General features: G+C 35.2%; 1 long non-coding RNA gene across 1 annotated transcript in view; it reads right to left on the bottom strand.

Moving 5' to 3' along the window:
- Positions 1–12,322: 12,322 nt before the first annotated feature.
- LOC145672154 (uncharacterized) overlaps positions 12,323–17,357 on the bottom strand; it is a 137,540-nt gene continuing 132,505 nt past the window's right edge. Inside the window, exon 3 of the long non-coding RNA XR_014128616.1 lies at positions 12,323–12,745. This is a non-coding gene — a long non-coding RNA (uncharacterized LOC145672154). The remainder of the gene's footprint in view (positions 12,746–17,357) is intronic.

Below are 17,357 nucleotides of genomic sequence, written 5' to 3'. Positions count from 1 at the left end.
AATCATCATGGCTTTTGTCTTTCTAACATTTATTTTCATCCCATATTCTTCAAAGCCCTTTCTCATTTTTCTAACATTTTATTGATTTTCTTTTCAGATTCTGCAAGAAGCGCCATATTGTCTGCATATCTTATGCATCTAATCATTCTACCTCCTACCGAAATGCCATCATCATCATGTAGGCTCTTTTTCACTATCTCTTCTAGATAGACATTAAATAGTGTTGGCGAGAGGCAGCATCCTTGTCGAACTCCCCTTCCAATTGCACTCTCTTCCGTCAGTTCTTCCCCTATCCTGACACTTACTTGTTGGTTCATGTATAAGTTTCTTATGAGTCTTCTATCTTTCCATTCCAACCCTATCTTTGTTAGAACTCCCAACAAAAATTCCCAATTCACACGGTCAAAAGCCTTTTCTAGATCAATAAATACAACATACACCTCTTTCTCTTTTTCTATAAATCTTTCACCGATCGCCCTTAATAATCCAATAGCATCTCTTGTGCCCTTGCCTCTTCTGAACCCGAACTGCTCCTCCTCAACATCTTTATTTGTTCTTCCATATAACCTTCTATTCAGTATTCGGAGCAGAATTTTAGCTGCATGAGATATGAGACTAATAGTTCTATAATCCTCACATCTCTTTGGGTTCGATTTCTTAGCCATCGGTATCATGATCGTTTTCAGAAAGTCTTTTGGTCATTCTCCTGTTTCATATATTTCATTGCATAGTCGGAACAATTCTTTCTTTCTCCTGTTTCCATTTTTAATGACTTCGATTGGTATGTTATCTATTCCGGTTACCTTTCCATTCCTAATCTTGGATATAGCATTTTCAAACTCATCCCGAAGAATACTAAATCCTTTATCATCCTCGCCTACTTCATTTTCTACTTCAACATTTAGGCTACACGGTCTATCCCTACTCTCATATAAGTCTTCAACGTATTCTTTCCACCTTCCTATGACCTCATTTCTCTCGCTGACTACCTTCCCATTCTTATTTTCCACTGCCATCATAATACCCCCTTGTTTCCTCCGAAATTCCATAGCTTTCACCACCTTGTACATTTCCTCATATTTCCCAACTCTTTCTAATTCTTCTATGTCCTCGCATTTTCTTTTGTAAAACTCTTCCCTCGCTCTGTCTGTTTCTCTTCGTAATTGATTATTTAACTTTCTGTACATCTTTCTGCCCTCTTCTGTATCAACCTGTTTCCACATATTCCTCTCCCTCATTTTCTGCAACATCTCTTCTGTAACCCATGTTTTTTTTAGCAGTTTTATGTTCATGGTAACCTACTGCTTCTTCTGCAGCCTGCTGTAAGCAACGTTTAATATGTTCCCACCGTGCGTTACTACCTGCGCCTATCCTTTCCTCGTTTGAACATTTTTCTTCGAATTTTTCAACGAAAAGATTTCTTATTTCCTCGTTTTTCAACTTTTCAGTATTCAACACTTTGTTACCTACTTTTCTTCTGCCTACATTTTTCAGTTGAATAACTACATGAATGCTGTTACAGACATGTGGAAGTGCATAATTGAAATAGGAAAATGAATTTATTGACTAATTGTTTGTGCTGAAAGTGTGTGAAGTGATTGTGAGCAGTGTCACTGTGTTTCATAACACATTTGATACAAATATTGTGAAAGGGAGAAAAATATATCCCTTCCTTTCATAATATGTTCTGTAGTAGCAATCCTGAAACAAAGGAATGAAAATAACATGTATCAATGTAGCCATAAATTTAGAAACACCCATACTGACTAACAAGAATAATGACCTGTATTAAGTACTGTTTGGAAACGTAATACCTCTCTAAATAAGTCAAAAGATGGATAATTGAGTAAATGCAAATGAATACATCAAGAAACAAATGAAATTGAATATAAATTCCTTTGATGCTGCAGATAAATAGCTCCGGGCAAATGGATATCGATCTGAACCCAGATATTCACATGGTCAATATCGTGCAATGCTTGGTTTATGTTGAATTTTGAATCAGATCCCATTGAGTGCCCAAAATGCAAATTTGTGGTGTTTTAGTACACATATGAGACTACAATCTGAACAATTTTGAACAAATTCAGAGGGACACTTCTATGCCAAATTCAAAATTCAAATCTTAATTTGAATTTTTGAAGTGTTATTTTTTATTTTACAAGTTTTTTTAATATAGTACAACTTGTAGAGCAATCTTTAAGCTTTCCAATGGTGTTTGTTCCACGTCTCTAGTGCACATATTAACATTTTGTGACAATTTTTAATAATCACTGTAACTGAAAAAATTGTTTTTTTTTTTTTTTGTTGTTGTTGTTGGCATTTTTGAACATCTTGTATGGGGACACTTTCAGGAGGAGAGAGATAATATTTGGGATTTTTTCATTTCCCAATGTAATAATAAAGCTATGCACCAATTTTTACAAAAATCTAAGATCGTCAGGTCAGATTTTCCATTTCATTGGTTGATTTCACATGGAATGTCCCAGTTAGTAGTTAGAAATGTATTCAAGGGTGTGCACTTATTACAGTGGCATAATCAACAGGGCGAGCTCTACCATATATGAAACACGTGCATTTGCATGGCTGCAAGTTTCGAGGGGCGGTAAAATCTGTCATAACTATATTAGGATTTAGGATTTAGATTTCTGGGCTTTCGACATTTAAGGCCATTTAGCCCTTCACGATTTGAGGGATGACGTCCCTCGGCGAACACACAATCCGGGGAAAGGGAAGGAAGATAGGATTGGGGAAGGAAGGAAGCGGCCTGGGACCTATAAGTTAGGTACCACCCCGGCATTTACCTGGTGTGAATGAGGAAAACCTCATTCAGGATGGCTGGCCTGAAAAAGCATGCTACACTTTTTCGACCGAGTGACCCCACCGGGAATCGAATCCGGGACAACTCGCACCGCATAACTACATTAGACTATTTAAAATAAATATTTCTTGTTGGAAACAGACTTCATGATGATCGGAAAATTTACTAAGCTGACCTATTTGAATACTACATTCATAAATCATGTTTAGGTCGCATTAGTTTAAGGTTACAGGGATAGTGCTAAAGCAAATGGTCAAACAAATCCCAATATGAATTGTTTGATTGTTGTCAAATACAAGAATTCAATTCTCGAACAGTAGCGAACACCTGTTCCATTTAGTTAGTTATCACAGTTTTGATATGAAAACAAGTCTTGTCTCTTTGTCACAAACATGTTCCTTATCATTGAAGGTGGAAACAAGCTTTCTTAATTTTTTAATGTAGAAGGAAAAGCAAGAAATAAAGATAAAAGAGCTAGTTGCACTGGAATTGCAAACAAATATATTGAGAGTGAAGCTTAATATTGAATTCTATAAAAAAGAATTACCATCTTTCCTCTGCAGGTGCGTTTGCTTTATCTTTTACTAACATAATAGATTATTATTTAAAGAAAAAAATAAACACAACGAAATTGTATTTGTAGTGTTTAGGCCTTTCTGAATGCGAGTGCACTTTCCCTTCCCTTCGTTGTTCACGATAGGATAGCATATTGAAAATCGTGGCTTTTAAGACTTGTTCTTTCTGAAGAAAAGGGGGACCTCAAATGATGCCATTGTACGGGGCGGCAAATTGCACAGCACTGATGATCATTAGTTCTTTATGGGATGGCTCTGATGGTAGACTGTGACGATAGACTTAGGCTAGTTTTAGACGAAAGCATTTATCGTAGCATTTCTCGTTGCAAAAATCGTATCATTGATATCCTACCGTGTAAAGTAGCAAATGCTATAGCATTTCCCATGCCATGGCATACCCTATGGCATTTCTTGTCGATAGAACCTGCTCTATTTCGTAGCATTTTCCCCAGCATTTCTGGTCCGATTGCAGCGCCGTGGTGTGTTAAAAAGAAGCGAAAGATTTTGTGCCAAATATCCATGCTCTTTGTTTTGTGTGGGAAATTGAATTGTAGTAAAGAAAAATGAGTTGGAGTAGGGAAGCTCTTTGTACACATACTTCTTTGTGATTTTCGTTTTTTAATATGATCGGCGAAAACTGTTGTTACAATTACTATAGCTTTAGCTACCTCACACTTAATTTCGGAGCCATAATTGCACTCTTCTCCAGTGATTTGTTTGTTACGTCACCACAGATGCTTATGCCACCGTTTAAAAACACCATATACTTTTGATGCCATACATGGGCGGCGATTAGGGGGGGCAAGAGGGGGCAGTTGCCCCCCACTTTTTTGAAGTGACGACCAATTTATTTAGTTTGATTTGGAAATGTAAACAGGGTGTCCACACAATTTGGAGAAAAGATCTCTGACTTTTCCCTCACTTTCCATGACGAAAGTTCCATATTTTTCTGACCCCTGAATAACTTAAAAATATAGAAAAAAAAAGAAACCCCAGCCTCCACACTCCCCATAGTTGGCCTTTTTCTCTTCCGCTTCTGTTTCTTTCTTTTTTCAATTTTCTTTCCAAAGGAATGTAAATTTACAAACATGTGCATTTTGCCGATATTGATTAGGCCTACATATTTCACAAAATGTAAAGTTACAAACGAAAGTGTCCAGTATACAGAATACTTAAGATATGAAAAAAAATACACATTACAATACCAATTACACAGTATTATAATATTGCCTATAGTAATAAACAGTTCATACATGATTTTACTGATTATTAAGAGAAAAACATACACACACACACACACACATTACTTTTGCTGGTGCAGTTGTTAAATGCAACACGTTTAGAAATTTGTTTTCATCCTTTCTCGCATAGTTTCCTTCTCATTGATCTGAATATCCTTCTCGTTGTCTCCGCAGTTTAATTTTCTTCTCTTCTTCCTCCAGCTCCTTTAGTTGTTGCTGAATCTTCCGTTTCTCTCTCCTCTTCTCGTCCCCAGCATTTATTTCTCTTTTCTTTTCCAAATACACCTGATATTGTCTCATTGAACTTCTCACTGAATTTATCATACCTCTTGTAATTACTAATCCTGATGATCCACCTATTTTCATCACAGAACCATATATGATCCGTTGAGCCACGAGAGATTCTTCTTGTAAGTTCTCAACAATAAGAATTTTATTTATTGTGAGACCACTTTCAAAAAATGCGTTTCCGTGAAAGAAGATAAAACACAATTTCATAATTGACCATAAGTCAACGTAGTTCTTCCCATTTCTTAAGACAAAGTAAAAAACTCATCAAGTCCAATATCATCTCTATCATTGGCTATGAATTCATTCTAGTGTTCCTTAAATTCTTCAGTCTGAGCTTTCACTGTGAGCTGGAGATGCTGCTTCTTCGCGTTCTCAGCCACTTGTCCAGATATCATCTCGGCACCATGCAATTCTTCTAGAACAGCGTCTACCCTTTTGAGCAAATATGCCAGGATGCAGTTAGATGGTTTCTCGCAGAAAATTAGTTTGAACAATATATCAGAGAACACTGACTCCCTCAATATCATCATTGAGAACACCACATTTTGCATCCAGTAACTGTAAAGAAATCAACCCTATTTCATAAATTCAGTAAATCGATTTTTTTCCTGACTTTCCCTGACTTACTTGATACATTTTTTCTTCCCTGACCCTTCCCTGACTTTCACTTATTTTCCAGAATGTGGACACCCTGGTAAAGGTTTTGTATGTATTACTGTTTCATAGAAATAAAAAAAAAAAAAAAATGGTGCCATATGATATTTGCCGTTGCGTGAGTACGTATTGGTTATTTGTCTTCCCTGGAGCTACAGGAATTGCGTTGTAATTGCAGTTTAAAGCAATTAATATTGGAATTGCATATTTCTTTAAATGTCATAGCATATGCTTGCAGTACTTACTGTATTTCATTTTCTAAGACTAAAAACATTCATTTAATGGCATGCATAGAATTAAAAGTATAAATTGTTCATTAATTCCCAGTTTCAATATAACTTCTGCAAAACAAGCGTCATTATTCATTACTATGATTAATATTATCCCTTCTATTTATTTGTTTTGCAAATTTATTAAATAATCTGATCACACAATTTTCCAGACAGAATTTTAAGATGTTCATGAGTAAGAACTCAAATCTCTTCTTACACTTTCGTTGTTTAAGAGTATAAAGGGCTAGTACCTACCTGTATTACTCTTATGAATTTACTTAATAAAATAGAAATACGATATGCGGTATTTTAAGTGAAAAAAGATAATATCCTATTAGTTATACAACCTTTCATCAAACAATGTTAGAAACAACCAGGAAATATAACATTAATATGCAATTGCTCAGATCATGTCTTGCCCCCCCCACTTTTAACGTCCAATCGCCGCCACTGATGCCATAGAATATTATATGAAATTTTTGGCAGCACATCTGCTACGAGCAATGCTACGATAAATGCTTCCGTCTAAAACTAGCCTAAGCTTGTTCTTTTATTTGTTTTTAAATAAAATAAAAGAAAGACATCCAAGGAAAAGCATTGAAATAAAAACGACTACTGTTTTTTTTTCATCTTCTTCTTAAAGTGTCCTAGTGTTATCCACACTTGCCTACACAGCTATTGTCTTCCAAGGATGACTTAAATGCTTTATAGTTTGCTCCTCTGTTACATTAAGCACGTAATTATGATCGATAAAATAGCACACAGTCTCTGAGAATCAAGAGTAATAATTTCAAAGATAAGCATGGGTGATTCACATTAGAAACCCAGATCGTGTAACATAATAATTTTGCAACTAAGCAATTAGACTTCTGGCAATTAAGAAACCAAGCATGAAATTAACTGCGTAAATACCAATTAAATTAAAATATTAATTATGGAAAACTTTCCTGCTTTGCATGTTTATAATGTATATCTTTGTCTTCTAAACAGTACTTGTTTTTAACCTAGTGACGTTCGTTCTAAATATAATTTTATCTGCAGCAGTTGACAGTTTTATTTTACCCTCTAGAGTTGATATGTGCAACTGCATTAGGCAATCTGCCAATGGTATTCCAAAAATGGATAAGAAATTATAATAAATATATATATATATAAGCAATAACTAAGAATAATTCAGTGACGTAATCGTTTTCAAAAGAAGTTCACTGAATGCAACTGATTTAATTTGATTATCTTGCTGAGCATTGCTTTCCATAAAAAGATACCGGTCTAAAAGTTACAATATATTCTCTCTTGATTCCTGCTGCTGCACTTGAATAATCACAAATACGAATGTTTAGTTTTCCAATGTCTGTTTTATTTAAGACTTAAATATACTATTATTATTGATGGGCACGGTGGCTTAGTGGTAGAGCGCTTACCTGTGATGTGTGGGGTCCCTGCTTCGATCCCCGTCCAAGTAAGTTTGTGGTGAACAACATCGTGGGTTATCTCGGGGACACTCCCTTTCCTCCCACTTTCTCATTCCACTAATTCTTCCATCATCATTCATTTGCTTTAAGGTTGGTTTAAAGGGACAAGTTTTGCCGATAGATGGCACTAAATTCTTCGTATCTCTCCCATATATTTTTTACCTTTCACGAAAATTCACGATTTCTTTTACAAACTTCTACGTAGAGTGTTCAAATTTTTAGAGAAGGAACTTCATAATCTATCGAAGGGAATAATCCGTGCCTATTTTTTACTTAGAATTTTGTTCATTGTTAAAATTGCTTGATTGTTGAAATGGTTATCTAAATGTTTAACAATGGAACTGTTTCAACAATAAAGAAAATTCTAAATAAAAATTTGGCACGAATCGTTCTCTTTGATAGGTTATGAAGTTTCTTCTCTAAAAATTTGAACTCTCTAGGTTGAAATTTGTAAAAGAAATTGTAAATTTTCGTGAAAAGTTAAAAATACATGGGAGAGATACGAAGATTGTAGTGACATCTAACGGCAAAACTTGTCCCTTTACACTAACCTTAATTACCGTCTCCCTTAGCCTAAAGGACATAATTGTGGGACGTTAAACGGAAAGATTTCATTTATTATTATTATTATTATTATTATTATTATTATTATTATTATTATTATTATTATTATTATCACTGACATTTTGTTCACAAGTTGTTAAGCTGACAGGATGAACATTGAATTTTGGACAACTGCCATAGAGATCTATACGGTATATTATCAAACTGTGTTTTTGTGTCTTTGTGTACTAGTTCATTCAGCAAAAATGCTCAATTTTATTCATTAATATGTATTGTTATACAGGGTGTCCAATATACAATGCAACCCAGAGTTTGGGATAGTTGAACTTTTGAACCTGAAGCGATACACAAATATTGGTTATACCAAAATATAGCTTTGTTCCTGCACATATTTTTAAACTAGGAAGCAACGATTGAAATACATTAGGAACCACACAGTGTTGCCAGATATAACCGAAAGTGTAAATCATTTTTTTTCTTTTGCAAAACATGTAAATTGGCTCATAACTCATACGTATGGATGTTCTGTCGTTAATTTTCAGTTTGTTTAGTTGGAGTAGCTTGAAAACTGTGGAGCAGAAAAAAGAATTTTTCATTTCCACCGATAACTGATCGGATGAGGCTTCTGTAAAGAGAAACTAGGGAAATCGTAGTTTTCATAAATTAACTCTCTGAATTGGCAACATTGTTGATGTTTCAGTGCATCAAAAGGTGTGTTAAGGATCTGTCTACGTTATGTAATTCCTGAAAACAATGAAAAACAAACTTTGAAATTATCATTTTAAAACTTTTACTTATTCTTTTTTCTGCTCCATAGTTTCCAAGCCACACCAACTAAAGAAACTGAAAATTATCGACAGAACATCCTTACGTATGAGTTATGAGTCAATATACATGTTTTGCAAAATAATAATAATAATAATAATAATAATAATAATAATAATAATAATAATAATAATAATAATAATAACTGCTACATCTGGCAACACTGTGTGGTTCCTATTGTACTTCAATCGTTGCTTCCTAGTTTAAAAATATATGTATGAACAAAGCTTTATTTTGGTGTAACCATTATTTGTGTATCGCTTCAGGTTCAAAAGTTCGACTATCCCAAACTCCAGGTTGCATTGTATATTGAACACCCTGTATTTAGTAGTTCTACTATATTAACATCCATCTTCAAGATTGGAGTATTCTGTATTCACAGAAAGATATAATATGATGCATATCGATGTTTTACTTTTCCATTTAATGCATCTTATGTTCAGAGTCCGCCATGAAAATTCAAACACTCATAGTTCTTGTAAACGTGGCTAAAGTGAACAATAAGAGAACCACAATGTGCAGGCGAAGGTTATTCTGTTCTTAGGTCTCGCGTCCCTTGCATTTCCTGCTTGTGCTAGGTCCTTGATTAGAAGAGACCCCTCTTCATTCTCCCTTCCGCATCCGCTATACATCATAATCAAAAACAACACTTCAGGGCTCAGAAGCGGATTTACACTCAACATTGACAAACTAGAAAAAAAAAAGAAAAAAAAAAAACACTTTGGAGGCACAGGCGTTGCTGGAACTGTCTGACTATGGTAATACAACACATCACAAGTAACCTAGTGATATTTAATCTACTCTCGTCTGGTAATTCGGAGGTCTTGGGTTGGGTTGGGTTTGCTGTCGACCATAGTGACTCAGGACTTTTGTCTTACGAGATGAATGCAAGAATTCTACTTTTAATACATAGGCTTTGGTCTAAATGATTCTCCTCTTACATTATTAAGAGTTTCATTGAAGGACGGAATCCCGATCGCTGAGGCACTGGAGATAATAAATAAATAAACAATAAACATAATTTAATGAGTTTTCTATAAGGGTTGAGAAGTTATTATCACTATTATTATTATTATTATTATTATTATTATTATTATTATTATTATTATTATTATTATTATTATTATTATTATTATTATTATTATTATTATTATATTTTATCACAAAGAAGTGGACAAGGAGTTAGTACCTACATCAGGAATCGAAGCCGAGACTACGCGACGCGTACAGAAAAAGCACTAGTAGCAGTAGTAAAATATTAGTTCGAAATGGAATCAATTATGAAACACATAACCCCGAAAATAATTCTCAAGAAACCTGTTAAAGTTTCCTCGTCTCTCATGTGAGTGGACATATTATCTTTTGAAAATTTGCCTTTAACTCTCTCGTACAAGGCATATACGTACGTACATAAACCTACTGTTACTTCTATTGAGCAAGAACTTTAATCTTTAGCACATACATGAGTAGCTGCAATAAATAAAAAAAAAATGTCGTGTCTGCACTTTGCCCTTGGTGTTGATAAATACGACGCAATGGTTTAAAATAGTGATTGATAAATGTCGCAAAACTCTCGTTTGTCGTGAGAAACATTGGTTGATTTAAACACCCTTTTCTGACCTAATTATTGATCGAGTTTCAATAATCACTTCTGAATTTTCTAGAGAGAACATCATTTATAACTTTGTTTAGTTGACCATTAACATTAGAAACAAGATCAGAACAAAGTCTTCTTTCGTCTCTCGCGTGAGTAGACATCTTTTTAAAAATTAGCCCATCTCATAAGAAGAGGGAGATATTTATTTATTTATTCAAGAAATGCCCCGAATCACACGATTGGCGCAGTGATAATAAAGTTATTATCTAAATATTCTGATTTTAGAATGATATCAAACACTAATTAGCCATATGTTCTCATTAAAAGGTGCTCTCTCCAAGAACGTCGATCCCAGGGGCCCGGGGGCCCGGGCCCCCCAAAGCTCATTTAAGCCCCCGCATTGTATTTACGAATGTACAATATTTGACATAATTTGAATGCAATTTGTCTTAAAAATCCTCATATATACCTTCTGCGTCTGAATATCCCCCCCCCCCAAAAAAAAAAATCCAGAGAAATCGACGCCCTTGCCTCACTCCAACTGAGTGTATTTTGCTTGGTGATCCAACTTCTGTTGGGCAACTGTGTACTGTTACTTTCAGGCATATTTCCAGGGAGACTTAGGCACCCTGGAGTTAGCCAACGTCCCGTCCGAGCTAAGATAAATCAAATTACATATAATTACATAATCACTCTTGTGTAGGACATGTCCTTTAGCAAATAGTGTACCACATTTTGATTTTGCTCCCTCCCACGGACAAAACTTTCTGGAAGGAAGCCTGAGACTGTGTGTTTGTTTATTTTAAATAAAACCGTTTTCAAATACTTTCACTATAAGTATTAGTGTTTCTTCGAAGACGGTGCGAGTGCAAAACTGCGAACTTTATTTTCGTAACCTAAGGCCAAACACATTTTTTTTACACCGTCTTTTTATTAGCTTCACGTGCAATTAGAGGGAGAGCACAATTGAACCTGTAACCGCTTCTTGAATGCATATGAACACCTGTCATAACTTCGTACTGGCAAGCGATGTCCAATTCACATAAGGCGTCAACATGTTATGTTTTCAATTTATAAACTGTATGTATGACTCACTATGGTGGATTTCAAGATGTCAGCTTTCATTGCTCTGTGTCCTCCCCAATTTCTCTTCACTTTTATTACTCCCCTATATATTTCCTTTGGTTATATTTTGCAGTATTTGGCATTTATGCGAGAGGTTTCCACACTTTTGGACCACCCTGTATATAGGCCTATAACTGCACGTATTGCAGCAGGGGTTCTTCGAATCACTTTCGCAGTAGTTGCAATCGATTTAGAAGGGACAATTACGTGTAGAACGATAGACAGGCGTCCGTTAACTTCTATTGTTTCGGAATGAACTATTTTTGTCCGCTTTTCACAAGTTTCCGACCACTGTGCGTGGGGTCCCTGGTTCGATCCCCGATCATGGAAGTTCGTGGTGGACATCGTATCCGTGAGTTTTGTCGAGGTACTCCCTCTCCTCCCATATTCTCATTCCGCCGATTATTCCATCATCATTCAGTTGCCTTAATTATTCGTCTTCCATAGTCTAAAGGAGATAATCGTGGGACGTTAAACTGAAAGATTTCAAATTAGGGGCATCATGTGGGGAGGGTGGAGGGATTTCCCTGCTTGAATTTGGAACATACATATGTTTTAATCAATTGTGTGTTAATATATTAATAAAGAAACGTAAAATTGTTATGTGGATGAGAATCCTGCCCCTCCCAAGCAAAATATGAAATCACACTGCAGTTTCAAATGAATTCTAATAGTTCTAAGGAAATCATTGCTACCATAGGAGATTTCAAAATGAGTAATTGATCTCAAATTTTGATTATTTTTTTTTTCAAGTTTAGTATTGCTTAGTTCATTAAATTCATTTTGAGCGTAGTATGCATTGATACAATTGAATCTTATGATCTTACAACAATAAAAGATTTCACAAATAATGAAAATTAAAACTTCAGACGAAAAGAAACTAAGTTTTGATGGTTGGTAATAATTTACTTTATTATCACTCAACTAGAAATCTGAAACAGTTGGTCTGTGCATATGTTCTCTGCAGCAGATTACTTCCAAAGATCTTTCTTGACTTGACTTGCTTACATTGAAAATAAACAGAATAACAATTTTTTATCCCTGGTCTTTTCTTCCTACTGGCAATAAATTCTGCAGTGACGTCATGAATTGCGCAAACATTCAAGCCACGCGCTCCGATGACCTCTGGGCTTTTTGCACATCTTGAAACCTCGCCTACGTGTTCGGTTACTGCATTCCGAGGTCACCTTTGACCGAAGCATAGTCTGCTGGTCCATCGTATTGATGCAGAAAAGTGATGAGAGGGTAAGCTTTCATGATGGTCCTTTGCATCTCCCATGCTCTTTCCACTCTTTATTTTAGTCGTACCTGGAAAAAGCAAATAAAGAAAATAGGGTTTAAAAGAGTTCTTCTGAGTGAGGCGTTATCTTAAATCTTAAATTATGCCAAACATGTAGTAAAATGCCTCCTGTTGGAGCTAACTACACCTGTGAACTTTTCACAAGCACTTTAAAGAAGAAGAAGAAGAAGAAAAAGAAGATATGACATGAATCTGCTAAGAAAGAATCTTGTTTTAGTTGTTTGGCAAATCTCGCGACACAAATACAACTTTTGGCCTAAATTATTTCAACAACGAAAAATTGATACATTAAACTGTCTTTGGTACTGTTTTATTAAAGACGAAGTTTCAATGGGAAATAAAACGGCCCATTTAGCATAAAATCAATGTTTTACAACAAAATAATTTCGCTCTTTCCTTTTCCCTATCTACTTTGAAGAGTTGCTTCTATAACATCAGTATGATAGCTTAAAAATGGAATTTTCGCAATGCATTGCCTTATTGTTTTACATAGGTACCGTATATAAGATTTTCTTTAGTACTGGATAATCATAAGAGTCCGATGTGGCAAATGGTATCATTTTGCCTCACTTTCCCCTCCCTGATTCATTGTGTCCCACTTAGATAAATCAATTTCTACCTCATGTGTATGTACAGACATATACAGGGTGTTTCTGAACAACACCGACAATGTTTAGGAAGTGATTCCTGACACCAAGATAAGACGAAAAGTACAGACCAACCTGGGTGTACAAATGCTTTCTTTCGGAGTTATAGGAAACGTGAAAAACATAAAAAAATAGAACTTTAAAGGTCCATAGTTTCAATATGATGGGACCTACCGTAGTCGGGTCAAGACTTCATTTAGGAACTAGTATATGCTCTATCCAAAAATACATGTTTCAAAATCCTAAGGTAATAAGCAACAACTTTATATAGAGAGTTTGGCTAAGGGCATATAATTTGAAGTACTCTCCAACTAGCCCTCCTCTATAAAATTTGTTGCGGAACTACCACAAGATTCTGAAACATAGATATTTGAACAGGACACATACTAATTCCTATGTGAAGTCTTGACCCGACTACGGTAGGTCCCATACTTGTGGAGCTAGGGACCTTTAAAGTTATTATTATTATTATTATTATTATTATTATTATTATTATTATTATTATTATTATTATTATTTATGTTTTCGGCAGCATATAACTTCGAAAGAAAGCATTTGTGCACCCAGGTTTGTATATACTTTTTGTCTTATCTTGGTGTCAGAAATCACCTCCCAAACATCGTCGATGTTGTTTTGAAACACCCTCTATAATAGTTATCGTATGAAATAACATTATCAACGATACATGCTGAAGTAAAACATCACTACAAATTTGACATTGTATTATCAGCTCAAATGTGGGAAGGAACAATGAATATGATAAACTCGGTTGTAAAACACTGATTTTACCTACGATAAATTTCTTGACATTGTCGAATAGGGTTGCCAGCAGTACCGAATTGTGCGGAACACCCGAGTTTAAAGAAAATTTTCACGTTTCGAATTACGCTGCGAAGGACGCAGTGATGACCGCAGTTTTAATTTCTTGGAGAAGGGGAGGGGAAGCAGAGAGCCAGAGACATTTTGAGGGGGAAGTTATTTTTTTATTTTATTTTATTATTTTTTTTTGTACATCAAATATAATAGTTCTGTATTATTTGAAATACGGTACAATACATGTCTGGGAGAGTAGTCGGTGGAAACCTGCCTCTTGCTCCGTGTAGCGTCGTAACTGGAAGAACGATGATAGGATGTCACATTATCCTAAACAGTTACAAAATATGTGAGAAAAATTCTTACTGACATTTGTAAATTTCGATCCACGCTGTGTATTTATGATTGTTAAGATATCGATGTTTTGTCAAAATTTTTCTTGTTGACACCAGTGAAATTACCGCCAATGGTCTTGTTCTTTGACCGTTTAAATGGCTCACGATTTTTACTCCACTAATCACCAACAAGCTGATGCCACGAATTTTGTTTCGTACGTATGTTCCTCACGAATATATTTTCGTTATATCATTCTTAATAAATTCTTACATGTACAAAATTGGATATGAGGAACCAAGAATTTGCACATATTCAATAAATGTCCCACTTTAAGTTTAGCAAAAAAATGGTAACTCTATCGCCAATATAAGACTCCACAAAATTGATTGATATCAAATTAATTCTGCAGTGAATACCAACAATAAATGAATTCAAAGTATTTTGTATAAATTTTCTAAGCAGAATCGAATCCAAGAAAAGCCAAAAATGATTAAAAACAATTGGAAGCTTTCGAAATACGGGTGTGGAGAAGAATGGAGAGAATTAGTAGGATCAAGCGATATACGAATGAGAGAGTGTTAGAAATGATGGGGGAAAAGAACAATTTTAGATGTTATTAAGAAGAGGAAGAGAAGCTGGCTGGGACATTGACTAAGAAGGAACTACACCATCTGTGACGTGCTAGAGGGTATGGTGGCAGGAAAGAGAAGGAGGGAGCAAAGGAGACTACAATTAACGGACATGTCAAAACAGAAAAATGGCACATGAAGACGAAGAGGTTAGCGCAGTGGTTCTCAAACTTTCCGATAACACGGACCCCTTGTTCATTCGGAAAGTGATCTGCGGACTCCTTGCAATACTATCTGAAATTTCACATGGTATTAAAAGAACATATACTAATTAGAATTACCACTGACAAGAAAAAGATCAAGAAAAATAAGGCATTAAATTATTTATTCTAAAGATACATGATTGTTTCCTAGTGAACGAAATTTCAATTGAGAATAAAGTAACTTTCAAGACTTAAAATCATTTTTTTAAAAGAAAATCCACCTCATAAACAATGTTTTCAAATGTGTGGTCAGTTAGGTGAGGGATGAAATCCCTTGTGTTTTCCCATAATTGCATTGAAATCTGGAATAAGTTTTGTCACCATCAATCTTAAGTCCGATTCAATATTAAGAAGATTTCGCTTTAAGGTTTTAATGCTGCAAAAAACAGAAAAAGTTTGCTCACATAAGTAAGTGATAGGGAAAGGTATCAAATGTTTTAGGAGCTCCTCCGTGGCTAAGCGGTTAGCGTACGCGCCTTTGGCGTGGGAGACCCGGGTTCGATTCCCGGCGGGAGCTCATGTGTTTCGGATTCCACGTTAATCAGTAGGTCCACATCTCCTATAGCCTCGCTGCTGAAAGGGACGCTAAACTAAAATCAACTCAACTCAAATGTTTCAATGCTTTTTTAGACAATTCTTCATACTCACTGGGCACACATTTAATAAAAGTAGGAAAATATTTAAATATACAAAGTAGGTATAATTTCTAATTGCTTTCTTTTTAGTAATTGAAAAAAATGCTTCTCGTATCACCGCTGTAAATTCCAATTTATTACAACACATTTCAATTTTTAGTCGTCGTGGACCCCACTTTGAGAACTACTGGGTTAGCGGACGACCATGGAGCATGAAAGATTCTCAGCTGCGTTCAATGATTTACCATAATTGCAGAACACCCATGTTGATGATGAATGAAATACCTTGCAGATATATGAAATACCTTGCAGAATTTTCACATTTTCAGGCAAAGCCCCCTCCCGAAAGTTAGCAAAGCTCTCCCGGAAGAAAATCGTAAATACGCCACTGCCTGTTATATATACTTATATAGAGAGACCTTAATTAAATCATCAGTTTTAAGAAGGGAATAAGTGCAAAAATCATAATGTTGAGAAATCGAAACAAAATTGTACAAATGACAGAGTTTTCAGTCGATAACCACCAAATATGGTTACTAAGGATTGGTTTTTGTTTCAGTCTTGTATCTGACGGGTAGAGTGAAGCTTCGGGATAATGTTGAACACAACAATTCATGTTGACACTTTTTGGTCTTCATTCCTTTCTTTAAACCTGACAATTCGATTTGTGTAGACAGGTATTCTTTTTTCTTCGAAATCAACTGGAATCTTAATGATCTGATTTTACTGCTTTCTTTTTCAAGTATAATTAAATGTTTCTTGCTTTATTGAAAAATAATTTGTGTTGCATATAATTATAAATTATTTAATTTAAATCCGATTTGTGAATGTTGAAGTTATGCATTACAAAATTTTATTTCTTAAAACATAAGACATTTAAATAGAGTTAAAAAGAAACCAATTCAATTCAATCAATTAAAATCCTCGTTTTATTACGAAGAAAAAAGAACTAATGCACAAACTGTATAACAAAAGCTACACAAATTAATGAGCTGAACAGTATTTCCAACAGATGACTTCAGAAAATACCTAAACAATGCATAGAATCTAGCTAGAAATGACTAAACTCTTCTCTTCTATAAAGTTAACCAAAGAAGTTCTATCGCTTTTTCACCTACCGCCTTCGAACATCGATATGTCACCGAAGACGTACCTGAAAGATCAAAAATAGTACCCATCAGCATCGACGACTTTCTGCCAACGTTCTGAAAGGGCACGGATTACATCGCAGTAGAACTTGGTGGGCCGTGAAGCGAAGATAGTATCAAGCGTATTTTGCACTTCTACTAGCGATTTGAACTGGCGTCCTCTAAGGTGATTGCTCAAGTAATTGAACATGTGATAATTGGACGGTGCA

This window comes from Thermobia domestica, chromosome 15 (genome assembly GCF_964235325.1).
Source record: "Thermobia domestica chromosome 15, izTheDome1.hap1.1, whole genome shotgun sequence".
Classification (NCBI taxonomy): Eukaryota; Metazoa; Arthropoda; class Insecta; order Zygentoma; family Lepismatidae; genus Thermobia; species Thermobia domestica.
The sequence above is the reverse complement of the archived record's forward strand: the minus strand, read 5'-3'. Positions and strand labels throughout refer to the sequence as shown.